The sequence below is a fragment of the Paramormyrops kingsleyae genome, chromosome 14, assembly GCF_048594095.1.
Source record: "Paramormyrops kingsleyae isolate MSU_618 chromosome 14, PKINGS_0.4, whole genome shotgun sequence".
NCBI lineage: Eukaryota > Metazoa > Chordata > Actinopteri > Osteoglossiformes > Mormyridae > Paramormyrops > Paramormyrops kingsleyae.
This window is the reverse complement of record NC_132810.1, coordinates 656,611-671,938: the sequence shown is the minus strand read 5'-3', so window position 1 is coordinate 671,938 and position 15,328 is coordinate 656,611.

The window sequence follows — 15,328 nt, the reverse complement described above, 5'->3', positions numbered from 1 at the left end:
TTAATTGCACAATGTCCAAAAGGGGGCCGAGAGCTTTTACATGATAGCAGGGATTTCAGACCAATCCAATCACAGGAAAGGCTGCGGAAAGAAAGGATAGAGAAAATATGACATAAAACACCACCCGGGTCTTTTCGGGGGGAAATGGCAACCTGTACATGCCAAACAACTCAAATTCTGACAAAAGAAAATCTATTTGCTGAAAGGGATGTCAGTGTTTTGTGTTTTCTTCAGATCTGATTTATTTTGCTTTGCTGCTGTATCAGTTTCATTTTTAATTAAATATAACATGTATTGCTAGGGGATTTACAGCCCACACTAAAACGGCACTGACCGATGTTATTTGTCATGATATAAATCACACTATTTAAACACATTAACCAAAGAAGTGTGGCTTTTTGATGTAAATCATAGTTAAATTGTGATTAAAGTAGCATTTAATATTTGAGGACACAAAGTGTGCGCTTGCATTCAAGTTTGCATTTAAAGGAGGTCAAATACACGAAATTTGCGCTTCACCACATAGTATTACTTTCCTGGTGTAAATGTAGATTAAACTGGAACTGTAGAGTACACCTCGGATCTTTTGCCAACGCTTAGTGAAATTACATCCCCGAAACCGTATTAATCTAGTTTTACTGGAAAAAAAAGTCATTCGGCAAGCCTGCATCAGAGCGACGCCGTTAAACGCTTATAATTCAGCATCCTGACTGTTCGTGACGCATTCGCATGCAACACGTTGTTAGTGGAGGAAAACAGCTTCGGCTTCATGTAATTCATATGCATTTCCAGTTCCCTCATATCGGAGCAGCAAATAAATCCCAGAGACAAATACTTTAAATTTCATGTTTGCTAATTCTTTAAAAATGTTTCTTGTCTTAATTATATTAACATATGTGGTTTTTGAATTATTACTTAACAGATTCTTTTTTTATAATCGAAAATAACAGGGAAATCGCTTTATTATCTTACCCAGACGTGTTGTGCTCTTGAAGCCTGCGCTCTCTCTGTCTCTCTGCAAAGCTGATTACTGTAGGTGGCCATCTGGACACTTGCTCGGGTTTAAGAACAAAGTATATGCAACTTGTACATGCAGTTCAGTGTCAGCAAATGTCTTTATACCCAAACTCAGTTCTTTTTCTTGCAACATTACTAAGAAAACATGAGTGAATGACAAGCATTAAAGCGGTTCTTCTCAAGACAGCTAATTATCCCAGGCGTCCGGAGGCTATGACAGATACTCTGTTGGCTAAACCTTAGTGCGTCTCTGTTTAACAAGCACCCCTCTTGGTTCAGGAACGCTAGCTGCCGTCGCTAAGCAACCCTTCTCCGGAGCCAGTCCTGTATTCAGGTGCTCGTGGAAAAAAAATGACAAAAGCTCATGTTTTAAATATACTAAGCAATGAAACAAAAATTAGGAAAAACAAATGGACAATTAAATCTCAAACTTTTAAATATATGTGTAAATCTAGTCCCTGAACTGTCAGTAAGTTTCCTACCAACAAATTGTGGCGACCTTTACTGAGAAAGACTAGAAAAACTCTGTCGATAGGTATCAAATAGGCTAGTTAAATACACTTATTACACATTTTTGTTTTCTTAAAATTCACCCATTGTAAAAAGTATAGCGTACTACAAATCTTTAACAAAAATTAGATCGCCAACTGTATGTAGACTAAAGAAAATTAACTTCTGAATTGCTTTGCAAATTCATATTTGTTTAATAAGAAATAAGCTGAAGATAAAAAGTGTAATCATTGTAATGTGTATTCACTTACAAAGCTGTTTAGTATCTGTAACATCTATGTTCTTCTACAGACTCCTGGCGATTCATTTCTTCACAATCAAGTTATGACATGGCACCATTGTGCATTATACAGTGCTTGTGGTGGACGTTCTCTATTCACACAAGCAGCTGGAAAAGCAGTTGGGTCGCTGATAGTAATGCTCACCTAGTGGGCCACAGTGGCTGGGACCGGTACTGTTTGGTAATCTTGCTTATGTTCCCTGCCAGGGTGATCGCTTTCCTTACACTCTGTGGGTCTTGCGGTGTAATGTGTGTGTGTGTGTGGGGGGTGTATTGGATGTTATTGATGGTGGGACTGCAAATTCAGGGGCTTTTAGCACATTGTGACCAGTCATAACAGTGAAGCTAACTGAATGTGTGTGGTGGAGTCGAGAACGGCCTGTTCTGAAACAGCCTGGTGTTATTGATCAGATTCTAACTGATTAAGATGTAAGACCTGTGGCTACAGACAGGATGACCTTAAAAACACTCCTTCAGTTTGTATCTATCTGTAAAACACTCTTGGGTTAATATAATACTCAGGCAGAATGGATACTACTGCATGCAATAAGGTACTAAGTCCTCCCTCCTCGGTAATAATTGCAGGGTGAATGTATGTGACAATGATACAGTGCTATGCATTCAAATTATGTAAACAAATTAAATTGGCCTTTATTTTTTCAGACAAGTTTGTTATCTGCTAATCTTATTTGAACAGCTGCAATTGCTTTGGTGAACAAAAGACAGTCAGACTACTTTTTAATTAAGTGCATTTAATTACCTTAGGAAGATTAGTGCGCTTGCCTAATAATCAATAAACTACACCAGAGCCAGTTTTTTGCCCAGCTTAAAGGAGAGCTCCTACGTTTGAATATATTACTCGCATGGAATCCAAATTCTGCGTTCAGTTAATTTGAGCAAACGTCAAGACATAAACTCAGTGCAGTGTGGGTATGTCAGAGAGGACTAATTCACAGTTTAGTTCTTTAAATGGAAAATACATACTGCTGCCTGATTATCTTATTAGTGAATTATTTATGGTATTAGACACGGTGCAAAATTTTTAAGCAGACACTTGCAAGGAAAGCATGTATACACAACGCTTTCCTTGTGTGTGTAGACATTACCAGATCCCTTGGTAATGCACACAGACAACTTGAAACATTATCAATTAGAATATCTTTCTGTTATAATTATTTAATAATGTTTGTAAGATGTTGGCAAACAGTGCACATCTGTTGGCCTGGCACCTCTATTCACCTATAATCAGGTAGACATGATGATCTGGCACTCAAATGGATTTGTTTGTTTGTTTGTTTGTTTTTGGGTAGATTCTTTTGTTTGTTGTTTGGTTCGTCCATTCATCATATCCCAGTTGTTCAGATAAAAGTGTCATATATCACATAATACATTTCACAATATATTTCACATATGTTGTCTTGCATATACCGTGTATAGTTATATAATATGTGTTTTATCATCAATAGGGAAATTTGATTCAAGGAACATTTGTCTTACTGGCCCGATGATTTTTTCCTACACATAATTTTTTTTCCCTTTTTATATGAAGGTCACTTTTACAATACAAATTTCCAAAATAAGCCTGTTGCTTGAAGCCACTGATTTAACTCATTAATGGCTAAAAATATCACAACTAAAAGCAGAGCCCCTTTATGAATATGCTTGCAACAATGGCAGGATGACCCTAATAAGTGCTTATTAGTGTATTAAAAGCTGCTAGTTAGACAGCTGCATCTGAAGGCACACATGTTACATGTTAAGATTCACAAAACTGGTTTAATGCCAAAATACGCAGAGTGAGCTCACAACGAATGGCATCAGCCATTATGAATGCTATGAGAATTTCAGCCACAATTGCCCTAAATCAAGGCATTACATTTTGATTTCCTGGTATTGATTCCCTAAGCTCCCGTCTTGCAGCAGACCCTGAGGATGAGAGCTGAGGGTGTCGAATTTAAGTCTGGTATTACCATTATCTCTGCCTTTTCCACAGAGATGGTATGCAAATGAGACTTGGGCTCCTCTCACGTCTGCTGGACTTCTCAGGAGATGCACCCTTGTAATTTAACCCAGCCATGCGCTGCAACGTGTCTGGTTATTAAGCAGCATGAAAAAACATCTCTTATTAGCAGCCGGTGTAGTTCCTTCACTCCTGTTCTTCAGACAATGCTAGGCATCTTTTGGCCTGTTTGAATTATAAGTGCTTAGAAGGATTTCCATCAAATGATCTTCTGCTTCTTCTTTATTAATAGCAATAACATTATTAACAATACTACTATTACTGCTACTGTACAACAGCAACAGCAACTACAACTACTACACTTGGTTCTGCACCCTCTCTATGTGTCACACAGATTTCTTTCTGTAGTCCACAGACATGCATTTAGGATAACTCTCTGCTTTTTCTGTTTGACCCAAATTCACAGGCCCAAATAAGCTGCTTACGCTCATAATGCACGGACACATGCACACATTGGTCTTGTATATTGCAGACCCACCTGTCTGCTAAATGGATCTACAGCTACAAATATTTCAGCACATAAACAAGGAGTTAAGACAGAGCATAGAACTGCACTGTTTCAAAATAGTTGTAATTTGAGATGAATTAATTTATTAATTACATTAATTTAATTATAATCAGAACACAGATAACTTACTAATTCTCATAGGGAATGTGGGTAGTTTTTGCTAGTCCCATTAGCATTATAGCTTCACATCTGCAGGGCTGTGGGTTCCTGCTGAGTGTGTGTGTGTGTAGTTATGCCCATCCAGGGTGTTCCCTGCAAGATATTCAGCACTGACTAGGATAGGGTCCAGGTTAAATATGACCCTATGTTAGATAAGCTGTTATTTAATGTGGATATTAATAGTTGTCTTATATTATGTTATACAGTGCAGTAAAGCACATACTGTGTAATTCAGAGATGTAAAAACAGGTCAGTATTTCTCAGATTCTCAAGTCTGAAATGCTTCAGACAGGGCTTTTGCCAACCAGTGATATTCAGGCACCTGAAGTGTTTCTGTGCATAATTAGCCAATCAGGAACAAGAGCCAAAGTCACATGGCTCCAGCAGCTTAGGCATTCAGCTGAAAACACAGACGCATTCCACTTTGCAAATGTGGGGGAAATCTGGAGCCCAGATTTAATATCTATTATTAAAGTAATTGTTCTGTATTTGAATAACAACAATGAATTATGCTTAAAAACTCCATACCTACATTGATCTTGTTCATATTGCAAAGCTGATAATACAACTAGAGCTTGCAAACACTGTGGCTGTTTCTCAATATGTGTACTTGACTGTTCTTGTGTTCTCACGTACCTGTTTGATGTCATCTTCCACTGCCGAGTATAGTTCCAACACTGAAGCACAGAAGTACGGAAGAAGGTCAAATCCCCAGATGTTGTTCTTGCCCGACCCCAAATATCAAAGATGCATCATATTCGGGGCAAGAACAACATCTGGCGATTTTACCTTCCTCTGTACTTCTGTACATACACTCCATACGCATACAGTCTTTACGTTCTTGGTATTGAGAAACACTCTGCATTGTTTATTCTCTAGAGACAAAGAGGTGACTTTGGTACGAAAGCTCAATAGGGTAACATGGTCATAAAATTGGTTTCCAATAATCAGATTTTTAAGAAGTGCTCAACTTTTCCAACAATCTCCACTATCGAGGATGGCACAGTTATTTAATCATTTTTAAAATATTACAGTATAAAATCACTGGATTGGATATGATAAACCAAACTGTGTTGCCAGATATCTGTGTTAAATGAAGAGAGGGAGTAAATTAGGTGAATATGATTAATAATTTAGTCAAAGTTTGTAAAAAATCGCAGCTGCCTGGATTCTTTTGGCATCCAAGAACCACAGCCAGGTGTGAATCTCCCCAGTTGTCCTTAAAAGTCCCAGCATCCTGCAGCCAGGTTAAAACCTTTCCCACCCAGAATCACAGCAACTTCCTCTGCTATCCAGATGCGGAAACATCTGGAAGCCCACAAAAGATCTCTCCTTCTCTTAGCGACTCTTCTACATGTCGAAAGTCAGGACTAAGAAAAAAAAAAACATCTTTTTGCCAAAAAGTAATGTGCATGTTTCTGCCAAGTTGTCCTTAGAAAAGTCACGATTAAATACTATTTGTAGTTGACACCCTTCCTGATATAGTTTTTGGAAATGTTGTAAGTGTTAAGACTACATTTTTTTTACACACAATGTCATTATTTAAATTAGAAATTTAGAATTATGGGGCATCATAGAGGCACAGTGTAGAACCTGCCCCAACTCTCTGTGTATGGAGTTTGTGTTACAACCCGATGTTCATGTGCGTTTAGAGGAATTGGCTACTAACCTGGCCATTTGCGTGTGTTCATCTATGCATACGAGTTCTGGCGATGGACTGTCTGTCCCCTGCCAGGTGCCTCCCGCAGACACACACTGCTTCCTCACTGCAGTCCTGCACTGGATAAATGGTCCTGGGAAAATGCATGGATTTCAAGTGGTTCAAGGTGAACGTATACATTTCACAATGATTAATTGCTGGATTTACTTTCCATAGTTATTTTCTAGCAATAACAAGAATTATTCTGGCAATAAATCTCTACTATTCATGAAGAAAACATCCTGTTGATTACTTTCATAAGCGCTGATGTCTTGTGTGTGTGGTTCAGCAGGTCAGGCCGCTGTGCCTGTGATTGGAAGGTTGTTGGTTTGAATCCCATGCTTGGCAGGGTAAACATTTCTCCACTGGGTGCCCTTGAGCAAGCCCCTTATCCCTTTGAAACATGCTCTGAGAGTGCTGGAAAAATGGCTGACTCTTCAGTCTCACCTGTGTGTGTCTAAAAACAGAAAAAGCACAGCATTATAAGATATGTGAAAACAAACACATTCCAATGTACTTGCAGATATGGCAAATAAAGCATCATTGCACCATGTTCACCGGGAACATGGTGGAAGCAGCTCGCTCAGGCTGGGAAGAGGAGATGGCGCTCCATGAGCAGTGTGGCACCCTTTGTGGGGAGTTTACTCCAGATTGAGCCGTCGGACAAGACAATGACCCCCCTGATACCAAAATGGGGATAAAGAAGCGCAGAGCCTCCCAGCAGCTCCAGGGGTGTGTCGCCATTGCAGAAGTCCGGGACCTGTGGATGGGGGGGGGGTCACTAAGCAACACAAAGAGTGGCACAAGCCCCATGGGACACGTACAGGTTGATCTTAGAGGCGGTTAAAGAAAATTGGAAAGCCAAGGGAGGCGGCCAGCTGGTAGCAAATAGTTAAGGAACTGGATCCAGACCGAAAGCTCATTTGTCCGCGTCTCAGACAGGGCTCTACTGTTGCATCATGTACTTTACTCAAATTGCTTTTGCAAAAAAAAAAAGAAAAAAAAAAAGCCCATTCCGGTGAATGAAAAAATGCAAAAATATCTATCTGTATAAATAGAGTTCAAGCTATTACTTTCGATGAAAAATTCAGTTTTAATGTAAATAAAATGTGTAAATGGGTGTTAAGGCAGATGCGAAGGAATGGAAAGGTGATGATCACTGAACACAGCTGGAGGTTGAAGGTCTGAACATTGAGTTACACGGTATAATGGCACAATATAGTTGTGTCACAGAGGATATTGGGTAATCCTAGTCTTTCCAGTTAGACAAACGTGGCCCAGATTTGTAATATAGAGATGTTGCAAATTTATCCAGGACCTGCCAAATGCTGAGGAGGATGAATGGAGATAGATGTTCATGGAAATGTAATAAAACATAACTCCACGGTGTCATATTACTGCTGCGAATCATAACTTCACGGTGTGTATACAACTGTTTGCGGTTTAAAGGGGTGTGCAGACGAGCAGCCCTAAGTTACTGAAGAGCAATACATTTGTCAAATATTAGCCATAAGTTGAGTAGTTTTCTTATGATGGATGTTTGATGTATATAGCTACTCCCAGGACAAGTACAGTATAGCAGTGTAACAAATTAATAGCCTTTCCTGGGCGGCACGGCAGCTCAGAGGCACCTTGCACCTTCAGGCTTGGGGGTCTGAGTCCTGTCCCGGCTGTGTGTGTGTGCAGTTTGCATGCTCTTCCCGTGTTGGTGTGTGTGTGCAGTTTGCATGCTCTTCCCGTGTTGGTGTGTGTGTGCAGTTTGCATGCTCTTCCCGTGTTGGTGTGTGTGTGCAGTTTGCATGCTCTTCCCGTGTCGGTGTGTGTGTGCAGTTTGCATGCTCTTCCCGTGTCGGTGTGTGTGTGCAGTTTGCATGCTCTTCCCGTGTCGGTGTGTGTGTGCAGTTTGCATGCTCTTCCCGTGTCGGTGTGTGTGTGCAGTTTGCATGCTCTTCCCGTGTTGGTGTGTGTGTGCAGTTTGCATGCTCTTCCCGTGTTGGTGTGTGTGTGCAGTTTGCATGCTCTTCCCGTGTCGGTGTGTGTGTGCAGTTTGCATGCTCTTCCCGTGTCGGTGTGTGTGTGCAGTTTGCATGCTCCGAACTGTGTTGGTGTGTGTGCAGTTTGCATGCTTTCCGCATATTGGTGTGTGTGTTTGCATGTGTACAGTTTGCATACTCTCCCCGGGGGTGTGTGTGTGCAGTGTGCATGTTCTCTCTGTGTTGGGGCAGGTGTCTTTTACATACTCTGGTTTCCTCCAAAAAATATGCCACGGGGAAATTCTCCTCTCAGCAAACCCATCTTGCTCTCAGTGAGACACAGAAGGGTGACAGCAAGCTTTGGGGGGCCTCACAGTGCAGGGTTGGCCAGTGTGCAGTGCCTCTAGCGCAATTGTGGGTTAAGGTCCCTGCTCAGGGGTCCAACGGTGACGTCAGTCTGCCGGGTCTAGGATTCGAACTGGTGACCTTCCAATCACAAGCAGAGTGTCCTAATTAGATGAATTGGAGTCTCTAAATTGCCTGTAATGGATGACTCTGTGTCTGTGTGTGTCTGTGTGTGATGCACCTCTGCACCCTGTAATGAACTAGCATCCCATCCAGGGTGTCGCCTGCTTTGTGCCCTATACTACCTGCTCACCATGACCTTAGACAAGATAAACGGCATGATAGATAATAGTTCCTTTAAGGTTTACCATTAATGTAACACCGCTTCACATTGCATATTAAGTGATTTTATTTTGTATTACTTGACAGTGTTTCTTTTTTCTCATTTTTGTGTGTTATTCACAGTATCTTTGCTGGATTTCCTCATTCTTGTCATATGCTACAGGCTTTGTGGGAAATGTCTGCACTGCTACTGCAGCGACTTAGCAAAATATTTATAAATGCACATGGGCTAAATTAATGGCTCACTGAGAGCAAAGTGAAACGTTTAAGTGCACAGAAAGGTGTGAGCGTGACCCTTTTACACCGGCACTCAGCTGACCGCCACCCCGCCCCTTCCATCCTCCAGCGTCTCGCATGCGTGTGGGGCCCCCCCGCCGGTGATTAATGCCCCCGGAGTGATCCGCTGGTTACTCCTCACCATCACACAGACTGAGAAATGAAACCCATTAGGTACCCAGTGAAACTGATAATGGCCAAACTGATCACTTAGGGACAATGCAGCAGTACAAATGTTTTAAATACAAAATAGATTAGCAAGAATTTAGACATTGGCTGGTCTGCTCTTAAGAAAGCTTATGAACAAATGGATAAAGGCAGGTATTTAATACAGTGATGAACTCAAACTAATTATAAACATGGACTGCCCTAACTACACACACATGCGCGCACACACACACACACACACACACACACACACACACACACATACACACATATCCTTATGGGGACTACTCATTCATTTCAATGGGAAAAATGCTAACGCTAACTATGACAACCTAAACCCCTACCCTGCCCTAACCATAACCATAAGTAACCTAACAAAATACAAGAGTTTTTGCATTTTTAGTCTTTTCATAGCAGTCACCGATTTTTATAAAATAGAGTTTTCCCTTATGGGGACCAGGAAACCGGTCCCCATAAGGGAAAAAAAATGGATATTTATCACGTTATGGGGACATTATGTCCCAATAAGGATAGGCAAACCCGCTCACACACACACAAACACACACAGGGGTTTCATTGTATCTTTCTATCCTAAACTACATTGTCCATCCATCCATTTTTTGTAACCTCTTGTTCTATTCAGGGTTGCGGGGGACCCAGAGCATATCCGGCGAGCTATGGGTGCAAGGCAGGGAACAATCCAGGATGGGGCACCAACCCATCGCAGTGCACAAGGCAGGGAACAACCCAGGATGGGGCACCAACCCATCGCAGTGCACAAGGCAGGGAACAACCCAGGATGGGGCACCAACCCACCGCAGTGCACAAGGCAGGGAACAACCCAGGATGGGGCACCAACCCATCGCAGGGCACAAGGCAGGGAACAACCCAGGATGGGGCACCAACCCACCGCAGTGCACAAGGCAGGGAACAACCCAGGATGGGGCACCAACCCACCGCAATGCACAAGGCAGGGAACAACCCAGGATGGGGCACCAACCCACCGCAGTGCACAAGGCAGGGAACAACCCAGGATGGGGCACCAACCCACCGCAGTGCACAAGGCAGGGAACAACCCAGGATGGGGCACCAACCCATCGCAGGGCACAAGGCAGGGAACAACCCAGGATGGGGCACCAACCCATCGCAGGGCACAAGGCAGGGAACAACCCATAATGGGGCACCAACCCACCGCAGTGCACAAGGCAGGGAACAACCCAGGATGGGGCACCAACCCATCGCAGGGCACAAGGCAGGGAACAACCCAGGATGGGGCACCAACCCACCGCAGTGCACAAGGCAGGGAACAACCCAGGAGGGGGCACCAACCCATCGCAGTGCACAAGGCAGGGAACAACCCAGGATGGGGCACCAACCCATCGCAGTGCACAAGGCAGGGAACAACCCAGGATGGGGCACCAACCCATCGCAGGGCACAAGGCAGGGAACAACCCAGGATGGGGCACTAACCCATCGCAGTGCACAAGGCAGGGAACAACCCAGGATGGGGCACCAACCCATCGCAGTGCACACTCACACACCAGTCATACCTATGGGCAATTTGGTAGCTCCAATTAAACTAAGTATGTTTTTGGACCACGGGGGGAAACCCGAGTACCCAGAGGAAACCCCACAATGACACGGGGAGAACATGCAAACTGCACACATACGGAACCATGGTGGAGACTCGAACCCTGGTCCCAGAGGTCTGAGGCAATAGTGGTGTATTTGTATGTGTATGAGTACAGGCACACTGAAATGCTTCTTTTCACATATCCCATCATGCTCTCCTTTGAGACACACACACACATATATACAGTTGAAACCAAAGCTTGGGGGAATTTATCTGCCCCCCCAGGAGCCCCTGTGATGTAATGCACAGTGTAAATTAAGTGTAGTTTAATTTCGGCTGAGCCCTTGGCCAGATTGAATGATCAGCTGGTGAGTGACTCCACGTTCTGTGGAAACTGCAGACGCCGTGTGTTAGACCTCAGTGTCAGCATGCAGGATCTATCAGCTCTCATTCGACATACTGGGCACACACTACCACGTTTCTCTGCCCGGCTTGGTTTGCACAAGTACCCTTCACACACACACACACACACACACACACACACACACACAGGTTTGTAATTATATCTTTGTGGGGACTCTCCATTTATTTCTATGGGAAAAACTCTAATCCCAACATGATGACCTTAACCTTTACCCAGGCCTAACCTTAACCATAAAACCATAAATGACCAAAATATGAGAATATTTTTTTTTAGTTTTTTGATTGCATTCACAGATCTTTGTGGGGACAAGGTCCCCACAAGGTCAATTTTTATTGTTTTTATTACATTGTGGAAACATTTGGTCCCCATAATGTTATATATACATAATCCACACACACACACACACGCACACACGCACACGCACGCACATGTAGGGTAAACATATCCTTATGGGGACCGCTCATTCATTTCAATGCACATGCACACACACACACACACACACACACACAAACACAAACACACACACACGTACACGCACGCACATGTAGCACATGCACGCACACACACACACACACACACACAGACACACACAAACACAGAAGCTTGGCATCAATCTATTTATTTTATCATTTCATTCATATCATCTGTTGTACATCCACACAGCGAGGTGACAGGTCCTCAGGAGGGAACATTATCCTATAGTTATCTTCCTTACACATTGTCCATACTCTCTCTCTCTCTCTCTCTCTCTCTCTCTTCCTGTATATATAATGCTGCCCCTATTTGTCACCAGAACAGCCTTTTCTCGGTTTAAAAACAGCGTCGGGGGAGTGAGGGCCCCGTGAAAGGCCATTACCGCCCAGCGCCTGGTGTCACCGGCAGAGGAGGCCCAGGAGAGTGACCAGCATTGATACTGAGAAATAAATTGGGCACATTTGGGAGGGAAACAGCGCTGGGCTGGGGGGGCACATTAGCACTTTACAAGTGATGGGGCCCTGATGGCCTGAGCCACTGGAACAGGGGCGTAGAAGGGGGGCAGCCGTATTCCAGGCAAAAAAACGTGAATAATCATTCCTGTTTCAGCTGGGAAATGGACGTCTGTTTGTTTACTTTGTTCAATTTTTTAAACCATTTTTTTCAGCTGGTGTTAAATGTGTTAAATGCAGATTGGTGCTAGGGTAACAGTCATCAATGCAGATTGGTGCTAGGGTAACAGTCATCAATGCAGATTGGTGCTAGGGTAACAGTCATCAATGCAGATTGGTGCTAGGGTAACAGTCATCAATGCAGATTCAGCAAAACCTTCCGAATGCAAAACATCACAATATAAGGCTACTACATCCTTACACCCTTTTCATAGACTAAAAACATCCACCAATCCATCCATCCATCCATCTGTTCATCTGTACAGGGTTGTGATGAGCCTGAAACATATGACAGGAAGGACCCTAGGTAGGGTACAACCTGGACAGGATTCTAGGCCGTCGCTGGACTAAGAATCACACCCTAAGGGCAATTTAGAGTGACTAATTCACCTATCAGCACATTTTTTAATTTTGGGAGGAAACTGGAGTACTCAACGAAAATTCAATCAAACACAAGGTACTGTAAATGCACAAACGCTACACACAGAACCGGGAGTGGAAGGGATGGGAATCATCTGCAAGACTGACGGTTCCTCTTACAGAAACGCGCGAAATCTTTGCCGTTCATCTTTAAGCACCCACTCGTTGAAGCCATAACAATGTCACGTTCAGCAGGTAACAATCACTGAGCAATCAATAAAAAAATTTAAGGTTAAACTCAACAGGTTCTATCCACTCAAATAGAACTATGGCATTCGAAGTAGGCTAACGATGCCCTAAAAGGATCTTTCCTGCCTCAGCCATAGCACCGATTTTTTAGCAAAATCGCACCGCTGCAGGTCTACTCTCGCTGCATCATTATGAGAGAGGCCAAAGCGCTAAAGGCTCCATCATGAATGCCATTGAGCACTTTTAGCGTTCCACAAGGTTAATGACGACGGTGCTCAGCCTCTGAAATGCTCAAGTAGCTTTTATTGTGTCATAATAATGAATCAACGGCATAAAGATAAAATAAAATGAATGAACTCCAAATGAGCAAAATGTAGGCAACGGCGGCACAAATAAAATGCCGTGCCATTGGGCCCCATTTGGCGATATCTTATGATGTCATCTTCTTGAAAAATATTTGCCTACAGGTCACCGCTCTCTATTTTAAAACCTTAAATGCTTTTGCTACAGAACATTAAATCTCCCCACATTATATGACACGTAATAGCAGGAGGGGACTGAGCCACCTTAGCAAGGCTGAGGGGTGCTTAGGACGGCAGGAGTCAGGCTACGAACGTGCCGCTGTTGATTAATGTTAGCTGGAGCAGGCTGACACCGGACACGCAGCGGCAAAGTAGAGTAGCCGGGAGCGGAACACATCCTGAATAGCTTATTGCCTTGTCTCCGGCGCTTGGCACGCTCTCTGGGTGTGTGTCGTCCTGCATCTTCAGTGGTCAGCTGTGGTTAAGTGAGGATTATGACAGATCGGTCCGAACAGCTGGAGGGTGGCAGGCAGCAGAACACAGACCCTTTGTAGGGTTGCGACGCGCTGAACTTGTCTTACATCCCAACGTCTGGTCAGGAGCCCAAGGGGAGAGCACTTGATTATCTTCTCGGTGGACATGCCTTAAATATTGTATTAGCTTGTCAAAGACTTTCTTCCACCTTCCCCATCTCTCCTTTGTCCTAACGGGGAAGCATGTTATGGCTCATCCAGAATGTAGTATTTGCTGTCCTGTGATTTTCGCGGTCTAGGAATTAGATATATACCTCTTAAATGTACTTATTTAATTCTTTAAAAACATATGAAAAGCTGTGCATGTGGTAGATGGTTTAATGCTAGCAATCTGCTGTATTGCTGTAACAATTATATACTATCCCCTGACTTAATGCTTCTGGAGGGAGAAACATATGCCCTTTGCCATTTCAGAACTATAGTAAAATACCCATAACCCCTGATCAGGGGACAGTGGAATGCTTCTATTCATAGATGGACTTAATCAAAACAAACTTGTAGGCTGATACGCTCCAATTCTTTGAATAACTGAAGCGATCCATCACAAAAACCCAGGGACCGTTATTTTTGTCCATTTCCGAAGATTGTCTGGCGTGTCACACGCCCCTTGTTCAGGTTCAGCTTTTATGCACACCGTACAGTGTATAATATTTAATCTTTTACGGCCTCTCCAATTTCCAACGCTAACTTATTTTCTTGCAGAATGCAGCGATATAAGGTCTTAAGCAAAGGCGTGTGCAGTTGAGTAAATTCTGCATTCTGACTGACAAAGAATAAGGCCGCTGCTTTTGATGAGTAAATTGCATTGTGCTGTTTACAAGTCGGTTGATGATCATTCAGCAGATCTTGAAATCTGACTATGAAATCCACTATGTAGTCTAAACCTTTCTATGTTCTAAGCCTCTATACAAGAATGCATTATAATGCCTGGTATAAGAATTAAGAATGATTTGTACTGCATTATAAAGGCATCTATAGTGCATTATAGATGAGATCTTCATGGCTATAATGCATTTTTATAAATATTTATAATGCATTATAATGTGATTATAAATTATTAAAAACATAGCTTTAAGTATAGTGTTACCCTAATGTTTTATGTATGCATCACAATAATATTCTGTATATCAGAATACGTATATGCGTAGTGGTCTTTAAGACATTTTATAGGGTGGCACAATGAGTAACACTTATGCTTATACCAACCATTATAATGCATTATAAAGGTACCTCTAGTGCATTATAGATGAGGGCTTCATAAAGCATTCATAAGGCATAAATATTTATAGCCATGTTTATAATGCCTTATGACTGCATTACTATGCATTATGAATATTAAATTACTAAGAACATGGTCTTAAGTAAACTGTTTTTTGATGTGAAAAAGTGCGTTAGAAACACATTTCAGATCTGGTTTCAGAGGAATAACAGGACTGACAAAAGTG